Genomic DNA, 13,380 nt, shown 5'->3' on the forward strand with positions numbered 1-13,380 from the left:
AGCCGCTCCAACCACAAACTCTTAGAAGATTCAATCTTTTTGTACTTAAATCGGCATTGTGCCTTTTGTATTCAATCCCGATGCGATATCTGTGTTTCATGGTCAATGCGAAGGTCCAAGGATTACAGTAAACCTGCACTGGTGCATCGGAATCAAATACTGGTATCTCAAGAGCCGCTCAAACCACAAACTCTTAGAAAACTCACCTTCTTGTACTTAAGTCGGCATTGTCCATTTTGTATCCAATCCCGATGCAAATTCTGTGTTTAATTGTCAATGTGAAGGTCAGAGGGATACAGTAAACGTGATCTGGTGCATCAGAATCTAATACAGATCTCCCAGGAGACGCTCAAAGCACAAACTCCTCGAAGATTCACATTACTTGTGCTTAAGTTGGCATTGTGAGTTTTGTTTTCAATCCCGATGCAAATTCTGTGTTTCATGGTCAATGTGACGGTCCGAGGGATACAGTAAACCTGCACTGGTGCATCGGAATCTAATTCTGGTCTCTCAGGAGTCGCTCAAACCAGAAACTCTTAGAAAATTGACCTTCCTTTACTTAAGTTGGCATTGTGCCTTTTCTATTCAATCCCGATGCAATTTCTGTGATTTGCGCTCAATATGAAGGTCCAAGGGATACAGTAATCCTGCACTGGTGCATCGGAATCTAATACTGACCTCCCAGGAGCCGCTGAAGTCACAAACTCTTAGAAGATTCACTCTTCTTCTTCTTCTTCTTAAGTCGGCATTGTCCGTTTTGAATTCAATGCCGATGCAATTTCTGTGTTTCATAATCAATGTGAAAGTCCAAACGATTCAGTCAACCTGCACTCGTGCATCGGAATCTAATACTGGTCTGCCACAAGCCGCTCCAACCACAAACTCTTAGAAGATTCAATCTTCTTGTACTTAAATCGGCATTGTGCCTTTTGTATTCAATCCCGATGCGATAACTGTGTTTCATGGTCAATGTGAAGGTCCAAGGGATACAGTAAACCTGCACTGGTGCATCGGAATCTAATACTGGTCTCCCAGGAGCTGCTGAAAGCACAAACTCCAAGAGGATTCATTCTACTTGTACTTTAATCGGCATTGTCCCTTTTGTATTATATCCCGATGCAATTTCTGTGTTTCATAATCAATGTGAAGGTCCAAATGATACAGTCAACCTGCACTGGTGCATCGGAATCTGCTACTGGTCTGCCACAAGCCGCTCCAACCACAAACTCTTAGAAGATTCACTCTTCTTGTACTTAAATCGGCATTGTGCCTTTTGTATTCAATCCCGATGCGATATCTGTGTTTCATGGTCAATGCGAAGGTCCAAGGATTACAGTAAACCTGCACTGGTGCATCGGAATCAAATACTGGTATCTCAAGAGCCGCTCAAACCACAAACTCTTAGAAAATTCACCTTCTTTTACTTAAGTCGGCATTGCGCCTTTTGTATTCAATACCGATGCAATTTCTGTGATTCGTGGTCAATGTGAAGGTCCAAGGGATACAGTAATCCTGCAGTGGTGCATCGGAAACTAATACTTCTCTCCCATGAGCCGCTCAAACCACAAACTCTTAGAAGATTCACTCTTCTTGTATTTAAGTCGCCATTGTGCTTTTTGTATTCAATCCCGATGCGATGGCTGTGTTTCGTGGTCAATGTGAAGGTCCAAGGGGTATAGTAAACCTGCACTTGTGCATCTGAATCTAAAACGTGTCTCTCAGGAGACGCTCAAACCACAAACTCTTAGAAAATTCACCTTCTTGTACCTTAGTCGGCATTGTGCATTTTGTATTCAATCCCAATGCAATTTCTGTGATTCGTGCTCAATGTGAAGGTCCAAGGGATACAGTAAACCTGCTCTGGTGCATCGGAATCTAATACTGGTTTCCCAGGAGCCGCTGAAAGCACAAACTCCAAGAGGATTCATTCTACTTGTACTTTAGTCTGCATTGTCCCTTTTGTATTCATTGCCGATGCAATTTCTGTGTTTCATGGTCAATGTGAAGGTCCTAGGGATACAGGAAACCTGCACTGGTGCATCGGAGTCTAATGCTGGTATCTCAGGAGCCGCTCAAACCACCAACTCTTAGAAGATTCACTCTCCTTGTACTTAAGTCGGCATTGTGCCTTTTGTATTCAATCTCGATGCAATTTCTGTGTTACTTACACAATGTGAAAGTCCAAGGGATACAGTTAACCTGCTCTGGTGCATCGGAATCTAATTCTGGTCTCTCAGGAGCCGCTCAAACCACAAACTCTTAGAAAATTCACCTTCTTGTACCTTAGTCGGCATTGTGCATTTTGTATTCAATCCCGATGCAATTTCTGTGTTTCATAGTCAATGTGAAGGCCCAAATAATGCAGTCAACCGTCACTGGCGCATCGGAATCTAATACTGGTCTCCCAGGAACGCTCAAAGCACAAACCCTTCGAAGATTCACACTTCTTTTACATAAGTCGGGATTGTGCATTTTGTATTCAATCCCGATGCAATATCTATGTGTCATGGTCAATGAGATTGTCCAAGGGTACAGTAAGTCTGCACTGGTTCATCGGACTCTTATATTGGACTCCCATGAGCCGCTCAAACCATAAACTCTTAGAAGATTCACCCTTCCTATATTTAAGTCGCCATTGTGCCTTTTGTATTCAATCCCGATGCGATGTCTGTGTTTCATGGTCAATGTGAAGGTCCAAGGGATACAGTAAACCTGCACTGGTGCATCGGAATCTAAAACTGGTCTCTCAGGAGCCGCTCAAACCACAAACTTTGAGAAAATTCTCCTTCTTGTACTTAAGTCGGCATTGTCCCTTTTGTATTCAATCCCGATGCAATTTCTGTGTCTAATGGTGAATCTGAAGGTCAAAGGGATACTGTAAACGTGCTCTGGTGCATCGGAATCTAATACAGGTCTCCCAGGAGACGCTCAAAGCACATACTCTTCGAAGATTTACATTACTTGTGCTTAAGTTGGAACTGTGAGTTTTGTATTCAATACCGATTCAATTTCTGTGTTTCATGTTCAATGTGAAGGTCCAAGGGACACAGTAAACCTGCACTGGTGCATCGGAATCTAATACTGGTCTGCGAGGAGCCGCTCCAATCACAAACTCTTGGATGTTTCACTTTCTTGTACTTAAGTAGGCATTGTGCCTTTTGTATTCAATCCCGAACAATTTCTGTATTACATACACAATGTGAAGGTCCAAGGGATACAGTAAACCTGCACTGGTGTATCGGAATAAAATACTGGTCTCCCAGGAGCCTCTCAAAGCACAAAATCTTTGAAGATTCACTATTCTTGTACTTAAGTCGGCATTGTCCCTTTTGTATTCAATCCCGATGCAATTTCTGTGTTTCATGGTGAATGTGAAGGTCCAAGGGATACAGTAAACCTGCACTGGTGCATCGGAATCTAATACTGGTCTCCCAGGAGCCGCTGAAAGCACAAACTTGTAGAGGATTCATTCTTCTTGTACTTTAGTCGGCATTGTCCATTTTATATTCAATCCCGATGCAATTTCTGTGTTTCATGGTCAATGTGAAGGTCCAAGCGATACAGTAAACCTGCACTGGTGCATCGGAATCTAAAATTGGTATCTCAGGAGCCGCTCAAACCACAAACTCTTAGAAAATTCACGCTATTGTACTTAAGTCGGCAATATGCCTTTTGTATTCAATCCCGATGCAATTTCTGTGATTGATGCTCCATGTGAAGGTCCAAGGGATACAGTAATCCGGCACTGGTGCATCGGAATCTAATACTGGACTCCCAGGAGCCGCTCATAGCAAAAAATCTTTGAAGATTCACTCTTCTTGTACTTAAGTCGGCATTGTGCCTTTTGTATTCAATCAGAATGCAATTTCGGTTTTTCATGGACAATGTGAGGGTACAAGTTATATAGTAAACCTGCACTGGTTTATCGGAGTCTAATACTGGTCTCCCAGGAGCCGCTAAAAGCACAAACTCTTAGAAAATTCACCTTCCTGTACTTAAGTCTGCATTGTGCCTTTTGTATTCAATCCCGATGCAATATCTGTGATTCGTGCTCAATGTGAAGGTCCATGGGATACAGTAACCATGCACTGGTGCATCGGAATGTAACACTGGCCTCCCAAGAGCCACTGAAGTCACAAAGTCTTAGAAGATTCACTCGTCTTGTACTTAAGTCGGCATTGTCCATTTTGTATTCAATCCCGATGCAATTTCTGTGTTTCATAAACAATGTGAAGGTCCAAATGATACAGTCAACCTGCACTGGTGCTTCGGAATCTGATACTGGTCTGCCACAAGCCGCTCCAACCACAAACTCTTAGAAGATTCACTCTTCTTGTACTTAAATCGGCATTGTGCCTTTTGTATTCAATCCCGATGCGATATCTGTGTTTCATGGTCAATGTGAAGGTCCAAGGGATACAGTAAACCTGCACTGGTGCATCGGAATCTAATACTGGTCCCCCAGGAGCCGCTGAAATCACAAACTCCAAGACTATTCATTCTACTTGTACCTTAGTCGGCATTGTCCCTTTTGTATTCAATCCTGATGCAATTTCTGTGTTTCATGGTCAATGTGAAGGTCCAAGGGATACAGTAAACCTGCACTGGTGCATCGGAATCAAATACTGGTATCTCAAGAGCCGCTCAAACCACAAACTCTTAGAAAATTCACCTTCTTGTACTTAAGTCGGCATTGCGCCTTTTGTAGTCAATACCTATGCAATTTCTGTGATTCGTGGCCAATGTGAAGGTCCAAGGGATACAGTAATCCTGCACTGGTGCATCGGAAACTAATACTTCTCTCCCATGAGCCGCTCAAACCACAAACTCTTAGAAGATTCATTCTTCTTGTATTTAAGTCGCCATTGTGCTTTTTGTATTCAATCCCGATGCGATGGCTGTGTTTCGTGGTCAATGTGAAGGTCCAAGGGGTATAGTAAACCTGCACTGGTGCATCTGAATCTAAAACTTGTCTCTCAGGAGCCGCTCAAACCACAAACTCTTAGAAAATTCACCTTCTTGTACTTTAGTCGGCATTGTGCATTTTGTATTCAATCCCAATGCAATTTCTGTGATTAGTTGTCAATGTGAAGGTCCAAGGAATACAGTAAACCTGCACTGGTGCATCGGAATCTAAAATTGGTATCTCAGGAGCCGCTCAAACCACAAACTCTTAGAAAATTCACCTTATTGTACTTAAGTCGGCAATATGCCTTTTGTATTCAATCCCGATGCAATTTCTGTGATTCATGCTCCATGTGAAGGTCCAAGGGATACAGTAATCCGGCACTGGTGCATCGGAATCTAATACTGGACTCCCAGGAGCCGCTCAATGCACAAAATCTTTGAAGATTCACTCTTCTTGTACTTAATTCGGCATTGTGCCTTTTGTATTCAATCCCAATGCAATTTCTGTTTTTCATGGTCAATGTGAGGGTACAAGTTATATAGTAAACCTGCACTGGTGCATCGGAATCTAAAACTGGTCTCCCAGGAGCCGCTCAAAGCATATACTCTGAGAAGATTCACTCTTCTTGTACTTAAGTCGGCAATGTCCGATTTGTATCCAATCCCGATGCAGTTTCTGTGTTTCATGGTAGATGTGAAGGCCCAAGGGATACAGTGAACCTGCACCGGTGCATCGGAATCTAATACTGGTCTCCCTTGAGCCGTTCGAACCACAAACTCCGAGAAGAATCACTCTTCTTGTACTTAAGTCGGAATTGTCCCTTTGGTATTCAATCTTGATGCAATTTGTGTGCTTCTTGCTCAGTGTGGAGGTCCAAGGGATACAGTAAACCTGCACAGGTGAATCGGAATGTAATACTGGTCTCCCTGTAGCCGTTCAAATTACAAACTCTTATAAGATTCACTCTTCTTGTACTTAAGCCGGCATTGTGCCTTTTGTAGTCAATCGCGATGGAATTTCTGTGTTTCATGGTCAATGTGAAGGTCCGAGGGATACAGTAAACCTCCACTGGTAAAACGGAATCTAATACTTATCCCCCAGGAGCCGCTCAAAGCACAAACTCTTAGAAGACTCACTCTTCCTGTACTTAAGTCGGCATTGTGCATTTTGTAATCAATCCCGATGCAATTTCTGCGATTCATGGGCAAAGTGAAGGTCCAAGGGATACAGTGAACCTGCACTGATGCATCGGAATCTAATACTGGTCTCCCAAGAGCCGCTCAAAACACAAACTCTTAGATGATTAACTCTTCTTGTACTTAAGTCGGCAGTCCCTTTTGTATTCAATCCCGATGCAATTTCTGTGTTTCATGGTCAATGTGAAGGTCCAAGGGATACAGTAAACCTGCACTGGAGCATCGGAATCTAATACTGGTATCCCAGGAGCCGCTCAAAGCACAAACTCTGAAGAGATTCACTCTTCTTGTATTTAAGTCGGCATTGTCCCTTTTGTATTCAATCCCGATGCAATATCTGTGTTTCATGTTCAATGTGAAGGTCCAAGGGATACAGTAAACCTGCACTGGTGCATCGGAACCTAATACTGGTCTCCCAGGAGCCGCTCAAAGCACATACTCTGAGAAGATTCACTATTCTTGTACTTAAGTCGGCAATGTCCGATTTGTATCCAATCCCGATGCAATTTCTGTTTCATGGTCAATGTGAAGGGTCAAGGGATACAGTGAACCTGCACCGGTGCATCGGAATCTAATACTGGTCTCCCAGGAGCCGCTCGAACCACAAACTCCTAGAAGAATCATTCTTCTTGTACTTAAGTCGGCATTGTTCCTTTGGTATTCAATCTTGATGCAATTTGTGTGCTTCATGCTCAGTGTGGAGGTCCAAAGGATACAGTAAACCTGCATAGGTGAATCGGAATGTGATACTGGTCTCCCTGTAGCCGTTCAAATTACAAACTCTTAGAAGATTCACTCTTCTTGTACTTAAGTCATCATTGTGCTTTTGTATTCAATCGCGATGCGATTTCTGTGTTTCATGGTCAATATGAAGGTCCAAGGGATGCAGTAAACCTGCACTAGTGCTTCGGAATCTAATACTGGTCTCCCAGGAGCAGCTGAAATCACAATCTCTTAGAAGATTCACACTTCTTGTACGTAAGTCGGCATTGTCCCATTTGTATTCAATCCCGAAGAAATATCTGTTTTTCATGGTCACTGTGAAGGTCCAAGGGATATAGTGAACGTGCTCTGGTGCATCTGAATCTAATACTGGTCTCCCAGGAGCCGCTCATAGCACAAACTCTTAAAATATTTACTCTTTTTGTACTTAAGACGGCATTGTGCCTTTTGTATTCAATCGCCATGGAATTTCTGTGTTTCATGGTCAATGTGAAGGTCGAAGGGATACAGTTAACCTGCACTGGTGTATCGGAATCTAATACTGGTATCCCAGAGCCGCTCAAAGCACAAAATCTGAAGACATTCACTCTTCTTGTACTTAATTCGGCATTGTCCCTATTGTATTCAATCCCGATGCAATATCTGTGATTCATGGTCAATGTGAAGGTCCAAGGGATACAGTAAACCTGCACTGGTGCGTCGGAACCTAATACTGGACTCCCAGGAGCCGCTCAAAGCACAAACTCTTAGAAGATTCAGCCTTCTTGTACTTAAGTCGGCATTGTCTCTTATGTATTCAATCCCGATGCATATTCTGTGTTTCATGGTCAAAGTGAAGGTCCAAGGGATACCGTTAACCAGCACTGGTGCATCGGAATCTAATACTGGGCTCTCAGGAGCCGCTCAAAGTACAAAATCTTATAAGATTCTCCGTTGTTGTACTTAAGTGGGCATTGTCCCTTTTGTATTCAATCCTGATGCTATTTCTGTGATTCATGGTCAATGTGAAGGTGCAAGAAATACAGTAAACTTGCACTGGTGCAACGGAATCTAACACTTTTCTCCCAGGAGCCGCTCAAACCACAAACTCTTAGAAGATTCACTCTTCCTGTACTTAAGTCGGCATTGTGCATTTGTATTCAATCCCGATGCAATTTCTGTGTTTCATGGTCAATGTGACAGTCCAAGGGATACAGTAAACCTGCACTGGTGCAACGGAATCTAATACTGGTCTCTCAGCAGCTGTTCAGAGCAGAAACTCTTAGAAGATTCACTCTTCTGGTACTTAAGTCGGCATTGTGCCTTTTATATTCAATCCCGATGCAATTTCTGTGTTTCATGGTCAATGTTAAGGTCCAATGGATACACTAAACCTGCACTGGTGCACTGGAATCTAAAAGTGGTCTCCCAAGAGCCACTAAAACACAAACTCATAGAAGATTCCCTCTTCTTGTACTTAAGTCGTCATTGTGCCTTGTGTATTCAATACCGATGCAATTTCTATGTTTCTTGGTCAATGGGAAGCTGGAAGGAATACAGTAAACCTGCACTGGTGCATCGGAATCTAATACTGGTCTCTCAGGAGTCGATTAACACAAACTCTTAGAAGATTCACTCTTCTTGTACTTAAGTCAGCATTGACTCTTTTGTATTCAATCCCGATGCGGTTTCTGTGATTCATGGTCAATGTGGGGCTCCAAGGTATACAGTAAACCTGCACTGGTGCATTTGAATCTAATACTGGTCTCCCAGGAGCCGCTGAAAGCACAATCTCTTAGAAGATTCACTCTTCTCGTACTTAAGTCGGCGTTGTTCCATTTGTATTCAATCCCGATGCAATTTCTGTGTTTCACGGTCTATGTGAAGGTCCAAGGGATACAGTAAACGTGCACTGGTGCATCGGAATCTAATAGTTGTCTCCCAGGAGACGCTGAATGCACAAAGTCATAGAAGATTCACTCTTCTGGTACTTAAGAGCGGCATTGTGCTTTCTGTATTCAATTGCGATGGAATTTCAGTGTTTCATGGTCAATGTGAAGGTCGAAGGGATACAGTAAACTTGCACTCTTGCATCGGAATCTAATACTGGTATCCCAGGAGCCGCTCAAAGCACAAACTCTGAAGATATTCACTCTTCTTATACTTAAGTCGGCATTGTCCCTATTGTATTCAATCCCGATGCAATATCTGTGTTTCATCGTCAATGTGAAGGACCAAGGGATACAGTAAACCTGCACTGGTGCATCGGAATCTAATACTGGTTTCCCAGAAGCCGCTCAAAGCACAAACTCTAAGAAGATTTACTCTTCCTGTACTTAGGTTGGCATAGTCTGTTATGTATTCCATCCCGATGCAATTTCTGTGTTTAATGGTCAATGTGAAGGTTCAAGGGATACAGTTAAACAGCACTGGTGCATCGGAATCTAATAGTGGTCTCCCAGGAGCCGCTTAAAACACAAACTCTCAGAAGATTCACCCTTATTGTACTTAAGTCGGCATTGTCCCTTTGTATTCAATCCCGATGCAAGTTCTGTGTATCATGGTCAATGTGAAGGTCCAAGGGATACAGTAAACCTGCACTGGTGCATCGGAATCTAATACTGGTCTCCCAGGAGCCGCTCAAACCACAAACACTTAGAAAATTCAGTCTTCTTGTACTTAAGTCGGCATTGTACCACTTGTATTCAATCCCGATGCAATTTCTGTGTTTCATGGTCAATGTAAAGGTCCAAGGCATACAGTAAACCGGCACTGTAGCTACGGATTCTAATGCTGGTCTTCCAGGAGCCGCTCAAAACACAAACCCATAGGAGATTCACTCTTCTTGTACTTAAGTCGGAATTGTCCTTTTTGTATTCAATCCCGATGCATATTTCTGTGTTTCATGGTCAATGTGAAGGTCCAAGGGATACAGTAATCCTGCACTGGTGTAACGGAATCTAATACTGGACACCCAGGAGCCGCTCAAAGCTCATACTCTTAGAAGATTCTCTCTTCTTGTACTTAAGTCGGCATTGCCCCTTATGTATTCCATCCCGATGCAATTTCTGTGTTTCATGGTCTATGTGAAGCTCCACGGGATACAGTGAACCTGCACTGGTGCATCGGAATCTAATACTGGTCTCCCAGAAGCCGCTCAATGCACAAACCCTTAGAAGATTCACTCTTCTTGTACTTAAGTCGGCATTGTCCCTATTGTATTCAATCCCGATGCAATTTCTGCGTTTCATGGTCAATGTGAAGGTCAAAGGGATACAGTAAACGTGAACTGGTGCAGAGGAATCTAATACAGGTCTCCCAGGAGAAGTTCAAATCACAAACTCTTCGTTGATTCACACCTCCTGTGCTTTTGTTGGCATTGTGAGTTTTGTATTCAATCTCGATGCTATTTCTGTGTTTCATGGTCAATGTGAAGGTGCAAGAGATACAGTAAAGCTGCACTGGTGCATCGGAATCTAGCACTGCTCAGCCAGGAGCCGCTCATACCACAAACTCTTAGAAGATTCACTCTTCTTGTACTTAACTCGGCATTCTGCCTTTTGTATTCAATCCCGATGCAATTTCTATGTTTCATATTCAATGTGAAGGACCAAATGACACAGTCAACCTGCACTGGTGCATCGGAATCTAATACTGGACACCCAGGAGCCGCTCAAATCTCAAACTCTTAGAAGATTCACTCTTCTTGTACCTAAGTCGGCATTGTCCCTTATGAATTTCTTCCCGATGCAATTTCTGTGTTTCATGGTCAATGTGAAGGTCCAAGGGATACAAGAAGCCTGCACTGGTGCATCGGAATCTACCACGGACTCCGAGGAGCCGCTCAAAGCACAAAGTCATATAAATTTCACTCTTCTTGAACGTAAGTAGGCATTGTGTATTTTGTATTCAATCCCGATGCAATTTCTGTGTTTCATGGTCAATGTGAAGCTCCAAGGGATACACTAAACCTGCACTGGTGCATCGGAATCTAATACTGGTCTCCCAGGAGCCGCTCGAACCACAAACTCTTAGAAGAATCACTCTTCTTGTACTTAAGTCGGCATTGCCCATTTTGTATTCAATCTTGATGCAATTTCTGTGCTTCATGCTCAGTGTGGTGGTCCTAGGGATACAGTAAACCTGCACAGGTGAATCGGAATGTAATACTGGTCTCCCTGTAGCCGTTCAAATTACAAACTCTGAGAAGATTCACTCTTCTTGTACTTAAGTCGGCGTTTTGCCTTTTGTATTCAATCCCGATGCAATTTCTGCGTGTCGTGGTCAATGTGAAGGTCCAAGGGATACAGTAAACCTGCACTGGTGCATCGGAATCTAATATTGGTCTCCTAGGGGCAGCTGAAAACGCAAACTCCTATAGGAATATTTCTTCTTGTACTCAAGTCCGCTTTGTCCCTTTTGTATTCAATTCGGATGCAATTTCTGTGTTTCGTGGACAATGTGAAGGTCCAAGGGATACAGTAAACCTGCATTGGTGCATCGGAATCTAATACTGCTCTCTGGAGCCGCTCAAACCACGAACTCATAGAAAATTCACCTTCTTGTACTTAAGTCGGCATTGTCCCTTTTGTATTCAATATCGATGGAATTTCTGTCATTCATAGTCGAGGTGAAGGTCAAAGGGATACAGTGAACGTGCACTGATGCATCGGAATCTAATACAGGTCTCCCAAAAGACGCTCAAAACACAAACTCTTCGATGATTCAAACTACTTGTGCTTAAGTTTGCATTGTGAGTTTTGTATTCAATCAGGATGCAATTTCTGTGTATCATGGTCAATGTGAAGGTCCAAGGGACACAGTAAACCTGCACTGGTGCATCGGAATCTAATACTGGTCTCCCAGTAGACGCTGAAAACACGAACTCCTAGAAGTTTCAAGTTTCTTGTACGTAAGTCGGCATTGTCCGTATTGAATTCAATCCCGATGCAAATTCTGTGTTTCATGGTCAATGTGAAGGTCCAAATGATACAGTCAACCTGGACGTGTGCATCGGAATGTAATAATGGCCTCCCAGGGGCCGCTCAAACCACGAAATCTTAGAAAATTCACCTTCTTGTACTTAAGTCCGCATTGTCCCACTTGTATTCAATCCCGATGCAATATCTGTGTTTCATGTTCAGTGTGAAGGACCAATGGATACAGTAAACCTGCACTGGTGCGTCGGAAACTAATACTGGTCTCCCAGGAGCCGCTCAAAGCACAAACTCTTAGAAGATTCAGTCCTCTTGTACTTAAGTCGGCATTGTCTCTCTTGTATTCAATCCCGATGCATATTCTGTGTTTCATGGTAAATGTGAAGGTCCAAGGGATACAGTAAACCTGCACTGGTGCATCGGAATCTAATACTGGTCTCCCAGGAGTCGCTCAAACCACAAACACTTAGAAAATTCAGTCTTCTTGTACTTAAGTCGGCATTGTCCCACTTGTATTCAATCCCGATGCAATTTCTGTGTTTCATGGTCAATGTAAAGGTCCAAGGGATACAGTAAACTTGCACTGGTGCATCGGAATCTAATACTGGTCTCCCAGGAGCCTCTCGAACCACAAACTCCTAGAAGAATCACTCTTCTTGTACTTAAGTCGGCATTGTGCCATTTGTAGCCAATCGCGATGGAATTTCTGTGTTTCATGGTCAATGTGAAGGTCCAATGGATACAGTAAGCCTGCACTGGTGCACTGGAATCTAAAAGTGGTCTCCCAAGAGCCACTAAAAGCACAAACTCTTAGAAGATTCCCTCTTCTTGTACTTAAGTCGTCATTGTGCCTTATGTATTCAATACCGATGCAATTTCTGTGTTTCTGGGTCAATGGGAAGGGCGAAGGAATACAGTAAACCTCCACTGGTGCATCGGAATCTAATACTGGTCTCCCAGGAGTCGCTCAAACACAAACTCTTAGAAGATTCACTCTTCTTGTACTTAAGTCAGCATTGACTCTTTTGTATTCAATCCCGATGCGGTTTCTGTGATTCATGGTCAATGTGGGGGTCCAAGGTATACAGTAAATCTGAACTGGTGCATTCGAATCTAATACTGGTCTCCGAGGAGCCGCTGAAAGCACAATCTCTTAGAAGATTCACTCTTCTTGTACTTAAGTCGGCATTGTCCCACTTGTATTCAATCCCGATGCAATTTTTGTGTTTCATGATCAATGTAAAGGTCCAAGGTATACAGTAAACGTGCACTGGTGCATCGGAATCTAATAGTGGTCTCCTAGGAGGCGCTGAAAGCACAAACTCTTAGAAGATTCACTCTTCTGGTACTTAAGAGCGGCATTGTGCCTTTTGTATTCAATCACGATGGAATTTCAGTGTTTCATGGTCAATGTGAAGGTCGAAGGGATACAGTAAACTTGCACTGGTGCATCGGAATCTAATACTGGTATCCCAGGAGCCGCTCAAAGCACAAACTCGTAGAAGATTCACCATTCTTGTACTTAGATTGGCATTGTCCATTTTGTATTCAATCCCGATGCAAGTTCTGTGATTCATTGTCAATGTGAAGGTCCACGGGATATAGTAAACTGGCACTGGTGCATCGGAATCCAACA

Source organism: Schistocerca piceifrons, chromosome X (assembly GCF_021461385.2).
Source record: "Schistocerca piceifrons isolate TAMUIC-IGC-003096 chromosome X, iqSchPice1.1, whole genome shotgun sequence".
NCBI lineage: Eukaryota > Metazoa > Arthropoda > Insecta > Orthoptera > Acrididae > Schistocerca > Schistocerca piceifrons.